We start from the raw sequence: 16,214 nt of genomic DNA, 5'->3' as shown, positions 1-16,214 counted from the left end.
GAACGGGGTACTGATTTTGGATAATCAGCCATGATCATATTGAATGGTGGTGCTGGCTCGAAGGGCTGAATGGCCTACTCCTGCACCTACTTTCTATGTTTCTGTTTATTCTGAGAAGCCCAAGATGACGCTCATCCATTTCATATTCTGAGCTGACATATCTCAGAATACATACAAATCAAGTGATTCTTTTATTTGCTGTGTAGAGCAGGACACCAACCATTGGGAACAATCTTCCTGAGCATTGGATGGTTGGAGAGGAGAAACAACATTAAAGTGAAGGGTAGAACTGTGGCAGCAGTCCAATGACAGTGGCACTATTTGCAGTCAAAACAAAGGCAAAACTGTTAGCATTTTTAAATGAAATCTGTTTAAAAAAAATGTTAGTATTTCTCCCCCTTAATCTCACACGATTGTCCTAACCTTGATTTTGTCCTGTAAAACATTTGAAGTGTTTGAGCTTCATTACTTTGCTGTGGATGAAAAAATCCCGACATGTTTTTTTTCTCTTCCCAAATATTATTTGAGAGAAAATGGCACCCAATAACAAAGAACCAATGGAGGATTAACAAGAAGGTTATCATCAGCACAGAATATAAATTTCACCCACAGCTACAAATGATATCAACAGAGGCAGCCCTAGCTTCCTACTATTTCTAGAGAATTGAAGACATTTTTTTATATCGAGCCAGCATGAAATAAGCAGCCAAATTGTCCCCATCCATGTTATAAACAGTGAGTTTGGTTAAATGCATCCCATTTTTCTCACCACTTTAACCTCCTTGATTCCATCATTGTGTTATTGTTGCCACCAACATGGATGCCCATTCATCTAAACACTTCCTTCAATGTGACTAAAAGTCCATAGAATGTTAAAACTATTGACAACAATAGCCAGTGAAGTTTCTCAACAGGACCACTTTTACAATCCCTTGAATGATACAATTTCCAAGTAAACTTTGATGCATTTCTCCATCTTCTCCTTACCCAGCACTATGATACTCATCTTCCATTCAAACTGTTTCCATTGCCCGCCATTTGAATATCGCCAATGTATTTCCATTAAACCAGTTCGCCTTCTGATGCCAGTACTTCTGCAAACTACTTTAGATTAATTCTTCACCTCTTAAGATCGTCTTTACTATCAAAGTGGTTTGTCTGCTTCAATTGAACATTCAGGGAAACACCAAACTCTTTTTATTCATAAAATTTACTTTGACGATTTATCCCTGCTAACAGAGACCTTTCTTGAGATTCACCATCCCAAATTAAAACTACCCAGTTCCAGTCACTACACCATGTCCTCCTGTACAAAGTCCCATTTGCCCAAAGTTTTTATATCTACTCACCACATATGTTGACCCGCTGTCCTTCAAAGCATTTAATTTAAAAATCACATCTTCAAATTCTCTGCAACTTTCCCCAATCATGTCATTACAATTTATTCCTGCTTTGAATCCTCTTTATGGCCCCTTTGCATAAAAAGCTCAGCCTCTCTCACATTCTATCCATCATTAAGAAACCTTTCCCAAACCCAATTTTGTTATGGAAGGTCTGCTGATCCTGGATACATGCCAATGAAAATTAGCTTTTGCATTTATTGTTAAGGATTTGGGAATATGTTTTAATATATACCGATCAGCCAAAACATTATGACCACTGACAGATGAAGTGAATAACATTGGTTATCTTGTTACAATGGCACCTGTCAAGGGATGGGATATATTAGGCAGCAAATGAAGTCAGTTCTTGAAGTTGATGTGTTGGATGCAGGAGAAATGGGCAGGAGTAAAGACCTGAACGACTTTGACATGGGCCAAATTGTTATGGCCAGACAACTGGGTCAGAGCATCTCTGAAACGGCGAGACTTGTGGGGTGCCCCGGGTCAGCAGCGGCAAGTACCTACCGACAGTGGTCCGAGGAGGGACAAACCACAAACCGGCGACAGGGTCTTGGGCGCCCAAGGCTCATCGATGCGCAAGGGCAACAAAAGCTATCCCATTGGTCCGAACCGACAGCGGGAAGACGCGAGGGAGTATGATGCCCTGGGCAATATTCTGCTGGGAAACCCTGGGTCCGGCCATTCATGTGGACGTCAATTTGACACGAATCACCTACCTAAACATTGTTGCAGACCAGGTACATCCCTTCAAGGCAATGGTATTCCCTGATGGCAGTGGCCTCTTTCAGCAGGATAATGCGCCCTGCCACACTGTACACATTGTTCAGGAATGGTTTGAGGAACATGATGAAGTGTTCACGGTGTTGCCCTGGCCTCCAAATTCTCCAGATCTCAATCCGATTGAGCATCTGTGGGATGTGCTGGTTAGACAAGTCTGATCCATGGCGGCTCCACCTCGCAACTTACAGGACTTGAAGGAGCTGCTGCTAATGTTTTGGTGCCAGATACCACAGGACACCTTCAGAGGTCTTGTAGAGTCCATGCCTCGGCGGGTCGGCGCTGTTTTGGCGGCACACGGAGGACCAACAGCATATTAGGCAGGTGGTCATAATGTTTTGGCTGATCAGTGTATTAACATTAATATATTATCACACAAACATGTGTTTTTACTTTTTTTTAAAAATCACTAAAGACATGCATGATTAGTTACTACAGTGTAATCTTTTTCATCTACAAGCATGGAATGTAGATATTGGAAAAATTAATACTTATTACCCATCCGAGTTACCTTCTAAACTGAATCGTTTACTAGGCCATTTCAGAAAGAGACCATATTGTTGGGTCAGGGATCATAAGGCAGACCAGATGAGGATGGTGAGATATTTATGAATCTGATGAGATTTTATCACATTGCAGTACATTCATCGTACCATTGGAGGTTCGTTATCCAAGTTTTAATTTATTGAATTTAAATTCTCCTGCTGCATTATGATAATGCAAACCTGTGCCTTTGAACCAATTACCAGATCTGTGGAAACTATCCCGTGACAATAACTATGTTATTTACATATCCAACATTAACATATTCTAGTCATCAATGGTTGGCATTTTCGCTTCAATAAGTTTGTCATTCAATTTCTTCTCCATGGACGTAAATAAATATCCAGCTTGGTACTACAGCATGCTACTGAATGGCGGTGAGATCTTTCAGATGAGACTTTTAAACCAAAGTCCCATGTTCCTTCTCGCGCAGACAAGAGATCCCATGGCAATAGGCAAGATATCTTCGGTGACTTGTTTAAACTCTTGATTTAGATAGAGTGATAATGTCCAAGGAAGATGTTACTGGCTGAAAACCTCATGTTTTAATACTTTACCTCAAAATGGAATGCAAAAAAATCATATAAACAAGTTTACTTTTTCTCTTCAATTGAGTCCTAAATTCAAAAACACTAACAGAGTTCGGACTAATAAATTTTATTCACTCTCCTGATTAGTTTGAATGAAAAGTGCGAGTGACATTTAGAAAGATGTTTCAAAGATGATTCAAGGTGGGACAGCAATTTAGAAAAGAGAGGATTGTTAATTGGGAAGGGCCAAGTGATTTGGTCAAGTGAAATTGACAGGAGACATGAAAGAAAGTTAAAAACAAATTTTCAGTGATCATCTTGAAGGCAGATTACTGCCGAAGGTCAAGTAACAGCTAATCAGAAGGCCATGAATTTCGAGTCATGAAGTTATTGATGGGCTACACAAACTTACTGCAGATGAAGTTGGCAGAGAAGGACAGAAGTACGTTTAGGAAAAGTTGTGCTCTCCAAAGGGATGCACCAAAACACTGCATGTCATGTGAGACGGCAATACTGTATTTGCTAAGAATAATTCTGAAAAGTACTCCAAAAGTGACTATTTTCTAACCTCCCCAGTTGAAATTGTATGCATCAGAAAAGGATTACAGCTGTCCATTTTAAAAGCCTAACACTAAGAAAAACTACACAAATCAGTGCTGTAACTAAAAGGATTCTGGACAATCTAAATAAATTAGCAATCTTGATTGCCCAACCCTGTGACTTGCGGGCACAGCAAGCAGACCACCTGGAAGAGTCGGAAAAACCTCCAGCGTGCCTGTAAACGTGGTCGCCAGGGTGGCATCAAGTATGGATTAAGTCCCACCCTCTCCCTCGTATTCTCTTGGCCAATGTACACCCCCTAGAAAATAAGACTGAATACTTAGGGCACAATTGCTATACCAAAGGGACATTGGGAATGATGTGCACTGTTGCATCACAGAAAACTCTGTGATTTACAGACTGTTCCCAAGGAAGCATTCAGAGACATACATCGAGTGCTGCTGGAAGGTCATCAACTTGGTGAAAGACACTCTTTGGTCTGCCCGAGCTTTGTTGACCTCCCAGCAGAGCACGATGTCCGTCGGGAAATGTTGCCGACTGGCCCGCTGCAGGAGTATGTGCTGAGGGACGCACTGAAGCTTGGTGTAGCCAACGCCAAGGCACTGTGGGGATGGGCTAGGGTCCTACCACCTCTTGACATGGGGGGCAGGGTGTGGTGGAGACACCCCTCAAAATAAGGGAAGGGATTTCATGGCAGTGGGCCACATGAGTGGCAATTGTGTGGGGTAAAATTGTGATTTGGGTAAACAGTATCGAATGCATGTATTCGAGAATGTCGGGTAATTTTTTTGCATTGTGCCAGTATTGTATATTTTTTTTAAGAATGGTGTGCACTGTTTCAGAGATATGCCTTGCACCCATACTGACATTTCTATCCTGGGCCTCCTCCAGTCAGAGTGAGGCCCAACACAATTTGGAGGAACAGCACCTCATATTTCACTTGGCAGCTTACAACCAAGCGGTATGAATATTAACTTCTCTAACTTAACCCTTGCTTTCCCTCTCTCTCTCCATCCCTCCCCATCCTAGTTCGCCAACTAGTATGCCTCGTTGTCACTTTCCCCTCAGCCGGGGCGGCACGGTGGCGCTGCGGCAGAGTTCCTGCCTTACAGCGAATGCAGCGCTGGAGACTCAGGTTCGATCCCGACTACGGGCGCCGTCTGTACGGAGTTTGTACGTTCTCCCCGTGACCTGCGTGGGTTTTCTCCGAGATCTTCGGTTTCCTCCCACACTCCAAAGACGTAGGTTAATTGACTGGGTAAATGTAAAAATTGTCCCTAGTGTGTGTAGGATAGTGTTAATGTGCAGAGATCGCTGGGCGGCGCGGACTCGGTGGGCCGAAGGGCCTGTTTCCGCGCTGTATCTCTAAATCTAAATCCAACAATGATCCATTCTACATTTTCTTTTATCTTCGCCCCCTTTTGATCTTTCATTTTGACCTGACCCTTGCATTTCTGTTTCCCTCTCCCCGACTCTGTCTGAACAAGGCTCTCGACTCGAAACGTCACCCATTCCTTCCATCCAGAGATGCCGCCTATACCGCTGAGTTACTCCAGCTTTTTGTGTCTTGCTTACACCCAGATCTCCACTCTACCCTTCAGCCCAAAGGTTGCTCGATCCATCGCATGGACGGGATGAAGTTATTGGGAAAAGGGTGAGGGGTGGCATCTGTTTCATGATAAACTATTGGTGGTGCTTGGACATGGTCTTGTCCAACTACTGTTCTTTCCACCTGCAACATCTAGCAGTGAAGCCGTCCCTTCTACCTCCCAAGGAATTCACCCATATCGTCACTATTGCAGTCTACATCCTGCAGTTGTTCGGCTAGAACGAAAGGAACTACACGCCAGGGCCAACAAACAGCAGCAGTTATACACCGATACCTCCTCCAATAGAGATTTCATCAAGAGTAACCTGAAGACACTTCCAAACGATATCAGCCTGTCTCCTGCAGCATCAGAAGATCAAATAGTCTCCACCACAGCCACTCCACCATCAGAGATACCTATAAATCCATCCCTCACCGATACATTGGAAAACTAGACCATCCAGCTGTGTGCCTTCTTCCTGCATTGAGATAGCAGGTGAATAGTACAGCTCAAGCGAACAGGATTGTGCAGAACTGGTCAAGGAAAACGTTCAACTCTTGTTATTATGGTCCATGGTTCACACCTGCTTTAAAATACCTGACATTGAACAAAGTGAGATGCCTCAATAATTACCAACTGGTGGCACTCACATCCATTACAATGAAGTGCTTCGAGAGGTTGGTTACAACACAAATGAAATCCTGCCTCAGTAAATGACCTAGGCATATTTCAATTCGCCCACTGCCACAACAGGTTGACAGCAGATGCTATCTTGCAGGCTCTCCACTTTGTGCAGGACCACCTGGACAACAGGAATACACAAGTCAGGCTGCTGTTTATTGACTACAGCTCACTGTTCAACACAATCAACCCTTCCAAACTCCATCAAACTTTTTCTGTTCCACCCTATGCAAACAGATCCTTGACTTCCTCATTGGCAAACCTCAATCAGTACGGATGGGCAACAACACTTTCCTCTGTCTGAGCATCAGCACATGGGGCACATCAGGGTGTGTGCTCAGTCCCCCGTTTTAGTCTTCCTATACCCATAACTGTATAGCCAGATGCAGCTCCAAAGCCATCTTTAAATTTGCCAACAATATCATCATCGATGAATAACTGGTAATGGTGAATCCGAGTAGAGGGCGATATATAATCCGTGTTAAATGGTGCCAGATCAACAATCTTGCTCTCAATGTTATCAATACCAAGTAAAATATTGTTGAATTCAGGAAGGGAAAGTCGAGGGACAATTCACCTGTCTTTATTAGCAGGACAGTGGTGGAGAGTCAACAGCTTGAAGTTCCTGAGGTTACACATCTCTGATGATCTGTTCCTTGGCCCAGCAAATTGATGCAATCATAGGGCCGAATGGCCTACTCCTGCACCTATTGTCTATTGAAATCTCACCAACGCTTGTACTTCCTCAGAGGTTTGAGATTATTCAGCATGTCGCCGAATACTCAATCAAATTTCCGCATGTGTACGGAGTTATGCACATTGGTTGCATCACGGCCTGGTTTGGAAATTCCCACTCTTAAGAACGAAAGATCCAATGACAATATCACCAAATCTCTCTGGGGTGAAGAATTCTAAAGATAAATGACCATCAGAAAAAATTTCACCCCATCTCCATCTAAATTGGGATATCCCTCCTTTATCATTATCATTCTCCCTTTTTTAGGCACACCATTCATAGGAAACATCGTTTGTGGATTGACCCCTCAGCAATGTCTCACTGAGATTACCTCAATCCTAAATATTGTAATTTTCTTAATATGTCAATTCCTTCAACCCATAAATGAATTTCATGAACCTTCTCAGAAAAGACTGCTGTGCAGGCACTCTTACATATGAAGACCAAAATAGGAGGCAGAATTCCATGCACGATCTCACCACCTGTAAAACTGCTTCAAAACCTCTCTCCATGCATATTCTTCACAGCTTGCAATGAAGGGCAGCATTTTATTAGCTTGCCAAATTACTTGCATGTACTTGCAGGGTTTTTCCTATGTTTCAAATATGAGATTCCTCAGATTCCTTTGTATGGCAACAGTTTCTCAATTCACTCTGTTTAGCTAATTTCTTACTTCCTTCTAAAAGTGGACAACCTTTAAAGCATGTGCAGTCTCGTGTCTCCTGGATAGCCTCATGATTTCTTGTACTTTACGGCATCTTATAACTTCTTGCCCACTCATTTAACCATCTTTATCCTTTGCAGCTGCATTCTCCTCAGAATTTGTTCATCTACCCATTTTGGTATCATCAAATATCTCCATTGTACTCTCAGATCCATGGTCCTCGTCATCAGTGAATATTTCAAATATTCACTGCCCCAGCAATGATTCATGTGGCACACACTATTTACTGCTTATCCAAAAATGATCGCCATTTATTCTAAATTTGTGTTTGCCTAGTCACTCCCCTATCCTTTCTAATAGGTTATTCCTTGTATACAAAGGTAGACACAAAGTGCTGGAGTAATTCAGCGAGACAGGCAGCATCTCAGGAGAGAAGGAATGGGTGACGTTTTGGGTCGAGACCCTTCTTCACCCATTCCTTCTCTCCAGAGATGCTGCCTGTCCCGCTGAGTTATTCCAGCGTTTTGTGTCTACTTTTGATTTAAACCAGCATCTGCAGTTCTTTCTTACACATTCCTCCTATACAGTTACCTTCTAAGTGCCACCTCATTGAGTGCATTGTGAATTCAAATACACGTTTACTGGGTCCATTTGTTACACCTACAAAACAAAAACTCCAGCATAAAAGTCAAACACAGGCCTTGAGGTAAATATAAGTAAAACGATTTTTGAGATGGCTTAACTGAGTTTCATTTTTAATTCTATCAACGTGTGGAATTTTAATGATAGAGTGCTAGATTTCATTAGATTCTGAAATTCATGCTGACTCTACTTGATTGGGTTTTTTTAAAGTTCTATTATTACTTTCTAGATAATGATTCCATCATTATTGAGTAGGAAGATAACTGCAGATGTTGGTACAAATCGAAGGTATCACAAAAAGCTGGAGTAACTCAGCGGGTCAGGCAGCATCTCAGACTGAAGAAGGGTCTCGACCTGAAACGTCACCATTCCTTCTCTCCTGAGATGCTGCCTGACCCGCTGAGTCACTCCAGCTTTTTGTGATACCATCGTTTTTGAGATGACAGACTAATTGGCCTTAGTTTCCTGCTTAATTTCCCCCGTCTTTTACAACCTTTCCAGAATCCAGGGAACTCTGGTGATTATAACCAACTTGTCTTCCATCTATGCAATCATCTCCTTTTCGACTCCAAAATGAATGGCATCGAGTCAAGAACACACCATCCTTTATTCCCATTCGTTATCTTGTACTTTTCTGGTGATAGAGATTGTTTAATTCCCCCTCCCTAAAGCCCCTTGATTATTTACTAGTAGAATATTTAAAATATATTCCACCATGGGGACAAATCTTAGACAGCATCCGTTCTCAAACATTACCCACGTTTTTATTTAGAAAGGCCAAGGACTACTTCCAGTGTAATATCATTTGAGGATCATTTATAGCAGGAAATTTCAAAGCTGACAAAAGTACCTCATTGCAACTCAAAACAGAGTTGAACATTCAGTCGTTGATGCAAGTTTAACAAAATTGACATGAAGCAAAACGGTTCGTTTTTCAAAATCACTGAATAAGTCTGGAACTTATTTGACACCGTTTTTGAAAGTTCAAACTATAGAGCGAGAAACTATTGATTGGAGTGAAATAAAACTCTTTCGGTTGCTATGCCTTCAGAGGCTAGACCCAAGGGTTTAAAGGCTTTCTGGCCTCATGCTGCTGCCTGGCTTCCAACCAGCGGTCGGGTTGACATCGCGTGGCCCGCAGTTTAGCGCAGCCCGCAACGTGCTGCGAGCAGCTGCAGAGGAAGCCCGAAGCCCAGGCCCCGCTACACCAGCTCAAGCCGCCCGCCAGTCCCGACTGAACACGAACACACACACTCCCCCCTCCACCACTCCCGGCGCCTACTCGCCCCACCGGGCCTGCCACTCCCCGCCTCACCTCCTCTCCTCTCCGCCACTGTCGTTACCCGCCGCCTCTCAGTCACCTCCGCGCGTTAATGGCGGACACCAAAGAGACCGCATCCCATTGGCCTCCGCCCATTTCGGCGCGCGCGCTGACATCAGACTACGTCCCGCCAGCCAATCAGAAACAGCCATTGGGCTCGGTGTTGAGAGGGGATGGTGGGGGGAGGGGGTTGGGGATCTTAAAGGGATTTTTCTTTGAGAGACTGATTGACAGAAACTCTTAAAAGGACACAAAATGCTGGAGTAACTCAGCGGGGCAGGCAGCATCTCTGGAGAGAAGGAATGGGTGACGTTTCGGGGCGAGACCCTTCTCAAGACTGAGTCAGGGGGTGAGGGTCTAGAGATATGGAAGGTAAGGTGTGAATACGACAGATCAAAGCAGACGGTGTTAAGGAAATGTACAATGTAAAAGGACAGGTCGTTGTGCAAAGCGCTCACAATACAGTTCCAACAAATTGGCGGAGAAGTGAGTGAATGGCGCTCTTTGACTAATATTTATTATCCAGTCAACTTCAGTAAGATCAGATCATGTGGTCATTGTTACATTTCTGTCCATGGAATTGTTCTTCACAGTTTAACCGCTGCCTTGCCTGAATTCCACTATGGTTACAGTTGAAAGTACGTTATTCGCTGTAAAGGCTTTTGGATCTCCTGGGGATTTGAAATACTCTGCACAAAATGTAAATGTAAATGTTTCCATTAGACTTTGATCCATCCTTTCCCCCGTGCATCTCTGGAATTTCTGCACTTTCGAATTTCGTGCAATGAGAAGTTAGTTGATAACCTTCTTGAGGGGTCTTTTAGGGAAGTGTCACCATAACACAGCTGTCATGCCGTGAAAACGGAGAGGATGAGACAGTTTCTTCCGATAGGCCATCAGGACTGTTAACTATTATAATTCCAGGCACTAAATTTTCTTTTCTGCATTAATTTTAATTTATATGCTGTAATTGTAACTTTTTTTGCACAATCCGCAGGCAATGTCACTTTCATTTCACTGCACATCGTGTATGTGACAAATAAACTTGACTTGACTTGAAAATAAAATTATTAATAAAGATGGAAAGTGAACTTGCTTGATCTAGAAGGAAGTATTTTAATTTCAAAAATAAACTTTATTCAAAGTATTATACAATACAAAAGCTGTGCAAAAGCTCTTCATACATTCTCTGTGTCTATGCATTGAACTGTCAAACTCAGCCGTATTCGCACCTTTAAAGGAAATCCTTGCCACTTGTGTACTCCCCACCCCACCCAGTATTTATATCCCTTCCATTGATTGTGGTGGCCTCCCGGACTCTGCCCCTCAAAGTCTATCAATGGAAGTATCCTAGACCTAGTCCAAGAAGCAAAAAAAAACGAGTGGCTGGATATCTGAAATAAGCATCAGTAACTGCTGATTTTGACTCGTGCACTAGTCTGCTTCTCACTGAGCTCCAGTTGTCACCCAAATGTTTAAATTACTTCCTCTTTTCCAATCACCTGCACCACTAGCTTGCATGTTAACATTGAAAATAGGTGCAGGAGGCCATTTGGCCCTTCGAGTCAGCACTGCCATTCATTGTGATCATGGCTGATCATCCACAATCAGTAACCTGTGCCTGCCTTCTCCCCATATCCCTTGATTCCACCAGCCCCTAGAGCCCTCCTTACATTTCCAACATCTCTGAATTCATAGAGGGATATAGTGTGGAAACAGGCCCTTCAGCTCAACTTGCCCACACAGGCCAACATGACCCAGCTACACTAGTCCCACCTGCCTGCGTTTGATCCATATCCCACCAAACCTATCCATATACCTGTATGTTTCTTAAATGTCAGGATAGCCCCTGCCTCAACTACCTCCTCTGGCAGCTTGTTTCATACACCGACCACCCTTTGTGTGAAAAAGTTACCTCTCAGATTCCTATTAAATCTTTTCCCTTTCATCTTAAACCTATGTCCTCTGGTCATCAATTTGCCTTCTCTGGGCCAGAGACTGTACATCTACCTGATCTATTCCTCTCATGATTTTATACACCATGTGTGTATAGGTTTATTGTATCACCACCAGTCGTATCTTCTCCCCTTCCTGCATTCTGAAGGACTTTCCCCTCCAAAGCTCTCTGGTTTAGTCTACCACCTTCATCAATACCCTCACTCCTTCTTCGGGCACCCTGCTGTAGTCTGGCATGAGATGCAAGACTTGCTCTTTTACCTTCTCCCTCACCACTGTCCAGGGCCCCAAATATATAATGTTGAAGCAGTTATATTTTTTACTACTCCCAGTTTAATATACTACTTTAGGTGGTCACAATGCAGGAAAGCCAAACTCAGATTGGGTGATCACTTTGCAGAACAACGTTGCTGAATCTATAAGTATAACCTAAGCTTACCATACCTGTCATTTTTATTTTCCAATCCATTACCACTCTGCCCATGGCCTCCCACACTGTTCCAACACCTCACCTTCCAACAAGGTATTTAACATCCTATGGACTTGACGCCGTCTTCAAATACTTAAAAATTTCAGCCTTTGCATTTCATAATTCCAACTGTTTTCTTTTAGTAATTTCATATTTTTAATGGTTTCTTTTATTTGCACTTCTCCAAACCTGTGTTTAATTTCCTCATATCTTTGCCACCATTTTCACCAAGCTTCATCACAATTGTTATTTAATCTCTCCTGATTCATGCCCCACCAGTCCTTCCATTCTCCCTTCCTGCATCCTTACTTAACAACTCATCTCAAACTTTTCCTGGTTTTGATAAAGGTCATTTACCATTTACCCAAAACATTAACTCTCTCTCTCTCTCTCTCTCCACAGATGTTATCTGACCTGCTGTGTATTTTTAGAATTTAGTTTTCATGTCAGATTCCCAGTAGTTTTTAATTTTCTTGTCTGTCATTGCTCATTCTTTCGGCTGGAGAGATAATGGAAGGCTGCCAACCTTCGAGAAACTACACCCAATGGGATAAAATAAAAGAATCTCATGGGAAACTAGGTGCACTGGGCTGTGAATGTCAGAATTAAAATAAACAATTATAAAAGATTTATCCTTCTGGGAAACAACATACAATAAACTTGGACAGATTCTTGGACTGCAAAATTTGAAATAAGTCAGTCAATTTACGCACATGTAACTGATTTTTCCATCAATAACTGAGTCCTTAAGAGTGCACAACATTGCAAATGCTATAATGATGAACTTGTACGTGTCTGAAGGGGAGAAGTAATTGAAGCAGATTGACTAATAAAATGTAAATTGCCTTACCTCCTCATATCTCTTTCTCCTTTTGGCACTTGATGTAACTCTGAGGTCGACATTAAACTAGACACTGATGTGGGGAAATATATGCTCAAATATTCTGGCAAGTCTCTGTGCACCCTCCCCTCCTCGTCAATCATTAGACTTGCACTTGTCTGGACCATGGATTTGGTCCTGAATGCTGGCTCTGAGCTGGCATGCAATGCCCAGTGCAGATCAGGGCTTGGTTGTAAATTCCACATAAATATTTTGATGACCAGTTACATCACTCCCCTGCATTATGTAATACAACTGAGAGCATTTGACTAATTTCTGCTGAGGCACAAGAGAATGCAGATGCATCTGCGGCAAATAATTCAAGAGCTGCTGGGGGAACTCAGCAGGGCGGACAGCATCTATGGAGAGAAATGGCCAGATGACTTTTAGGGTCTAATGTTTAATTTCGCTCCTATCATTGGGAAGGTGGTACAAGAGCCTGTAAACAGTGACAAATAGCTTATTCCTCACAACCAGCAGGCTCTTGAAAACTGCACAAGGTTAACCTCAGCAACTATGATCTTAATGGACTTTGTCTTTGGTTGCACTACGGACTTCATTTTCTGCACTATTATGATTACAGAATTAGTTATTAATTTATTGTACATCTGTTTATATTATGTGTTATTGCATTTACAGGCCTGTTAAGCTGCAGCAAGTAAGAATCTTATTGTTCTATTGTCGGTACACATGACAATTAAACACCTTTGCTGCTGACTCTATAGGGACCACAATATTAGAGTACAATCAGCAATTGCTGAAGAGAACTTTTCAAAACGTTCAGGACTTTTGCTTTCGTGCTGTCTACATGGGCTGGTTTTGCTATCAAGATTGAGCAGGTCTGACATTTCAATGACTATTCCCTGTGGGATAAGTGAACATCCCAAGATGCTGAATCACTCCAATGTAGAATCAGCATTCACAGATTTGCCCCAAATCTTGAAGCTGGAAATGAGGTCAAAACAACTTCTCCAACTTTGTTAAAAGCTCAACAGGAGAAATAGAGCCCCTGGGGCATCTTCAAATGCTAGGATTGGAAAGGACAGAAGAACAAAAATACCCATATTTCTCTAGAAAATCTAAGCAATAATGAAAACACAATATATTTCATATATTTTCCAAGTATTCAGAAATAGTATTTTGCCGTCACATTTTGTGGGATGTTCTGGTACAAATTAACAATAGACAATAGGTGCAGGAGTAGGCCATTCAGCCCTTCGAGCCAGCACCGCCATTCAATGCGATCATGGCTGATCACTCTCAATCAGTACCCCGTTCCTGCCTTCTCCCCATACCCCCTCACTCCGCTATCTTTAAGAGCTCTATCCAGCTCTCTCTTGAAAGCATCCAACGAACTGGCCTCCACTGCCTTCTGAGGCAGAGAATTCCACACCTTCACCACTCTCTGACTGAAAAAGTTCTTCCTCATCTCCGTTCTAAATGGCCTACCCCTTATTCTTAAACTGTGGCCCCTTGTTCTGGACTCCCCCAACATTGGGAACATGTTTCCTGCCTCTAATGTGTCCAATCCCCTAATTATCTTATATGTTTCAATAAGATCCCCCCTCATCCTTCTAAATTCCAGTGTATACAAGCCCAATCGCTCCAGCCTTTCAACATACGACAGTCCCGCCATTCCGGGAATTAACCTAGTGAACCTATGCTGCATGCCCTCCATAGCAAGAATATCCTTCCTCAAATTTGGAGACCAAAACTGCACACAGTACTCCAGGTGCGGTCTCACCAGGGCCCGGTACAACTGTAGAAGGACCTCTTTGCTCCTATACTCAACTCCTCTTGTTATGAAGGCCAACATTCCATTGGCTTTCTTCACTGCCTGCTGTACCTGCATGCTTCCTTTCATTGACTGATGCACTAGGACACCCAGATCTCGTTGAACTCCCCCTCCTCCTAACTTGACACCATTCAGATAATAATCTGCCTTTCTATTCTTACTTCCAAAGTGAATAACCTCACACTTATCTACATTAAACTGCATCTGCCATGTATCCGCCCACTCACACAACCTGTCCAAGTCACCCTGCAGCCTTATTGCATCTTCCTCACAATTCACACTACCCCCCAGCTTAGTATCATCTGCAAATTTGCTAATGGTACTTTTAATCCCTTCGTCCAAGTCATTAATGTATATCGTAAATAGCTGGGGTCCCAGCACCGAACCTTGCGGTACCCCACTGGTCACTGCCTGCCATTCCGAAAGGGACCCATTTATCCCCACTCTTTGCTTTCTGTCTGTCAACCAATTTTCTATCCATGTCAGTACCCTACCCCCAATACCATGTGCCCTAATTTTGCCCACTAATCTCCTATGTGGGACCTTGTCGAAGGCTTTCTGAAAGTCGAGGTACACCACATCCACTGACTCTCCCCTGTCAATTTTCCTAGTTACATCCTCAAAAAATTCCAGTAGATTCGTCAAGCATGATTTCCCCTTCGTAAATCCATGCTGACTCGGAATGATCCTGTTACTGCTATCCAAATGCTCAGCAATTTCGTCTTTTATAATTGACTCCAGCATCTTCCCCACCACTGATGTCAGACTAACTGGTCTATAATTACCCGTTTTCTCTCTCCCTCCTTTCTTAAAAAGTGGGATAACATTTGCTATCCTCCAATCCACAGGAACTGATCCTGAATCTATAGAACATTGAAAAATGATCTCCAATGCTTCCACTATTTCTAGAGCCACCTCCTTAAGTACCCTGGGATGCAGACCATCAGGCCCTGGGGATTTATCAGCCTTCAGTCCCATCAGTCTACCCAAAACCATTTCCTGCCTAATGTGGATTTCCTTCAGTTCCTCCATCACCCTAGGTTCTCCGGCCCCTAGAACATTTGGGAGATTGTGTGTATCTTCCTCAGTGAAGACAGATCCAAAGTAACGGTTTAACTCGTCTGCCATTTCTTTGTTCCCCATAATAAATCCCCTGCTTCTGTCTTCAAGGGACCCACATTTGCCTTGACTATTTTTTTCCTCTTCACGTACCTAAAAAAACTTTTGCTATCCTCCTTTATATTATTGGCTAGTTTACCCTCGTACCTCATCTTTTCTCCCCGTATTGCCTTTTTAGTTAACTTTTGTTGCTCTTTAAAAGAGTCCCAATCCTCTGTCTTCCCACTCTTCTTTGCTATGTTATACTTCCTCTCCTTAATTTTTATGCTGTCCCTGACTTCGCTTGTCAGCCACAGGTGTCTCTTACTCCCCTTAGAGTCTTTCCACCTCTTTGGAATAAATTGATCCTGCAACCTCTGCATTATTCCCAGGAATACCTGCCATTGCTGTTCTACCGTCTTCCCTGCTAGGGCCTCCTTCCAGTCAATTTTGGCCAGCTCATGCCTCTGTAATCCCCTTTGCTATACTGTAATACTGACACTTCCAATTTTCCCTTCTGCCTTTCCATTTGCAGAGTAAAACTTATCATGTTGTGATCACTGCCTCCT

At 42.8% G+C, this 16,214-nt stretch overlaps 1 protein-coding gene across 2 annotated transcripts in view; it reads right to left on the bottom strand.

The window, feature by feature from the left end:
• nap1l4b (nucleosome assembly protein 1-like 4b) overlaps positions 1 to 9,562 on the bottom strand; it is an 80,381-nt gene extending 70,819 nt beyond the window's left edge. For both annotated transcript variants that reach the window (XM_078415173.1, XM_078415172.1), the window contains exon 1: positions 9,442 to 9,562. The gene's annotated coding sequence lies outside the window, so the exon portion shown is untranslated. The remainder of the gene's footprint in view (positions 1 to 9,441) is intronic.
• Positions 9,563 to 16,214: the final 6,652 nt, after the last annotated feature.

Source organism: Rhinoraja longicauda, chromosome 18 (assembly GCF_053455715.1).
Source record: "Rhinoraja longicauda isolate Sanriku21f chromosome 18, sRhiLon1.1, whole genome shotgun sequence".
NCBI lineage: Eukaryota > Metazoa > Chordata > Chondrichthyes > Rajiformes > Arhynchobatidae > Rhinoraja > Rhinoraja longicauda.
This window is presented reverse-complemented; position numbering and strand designations above follow the sequence as displayed.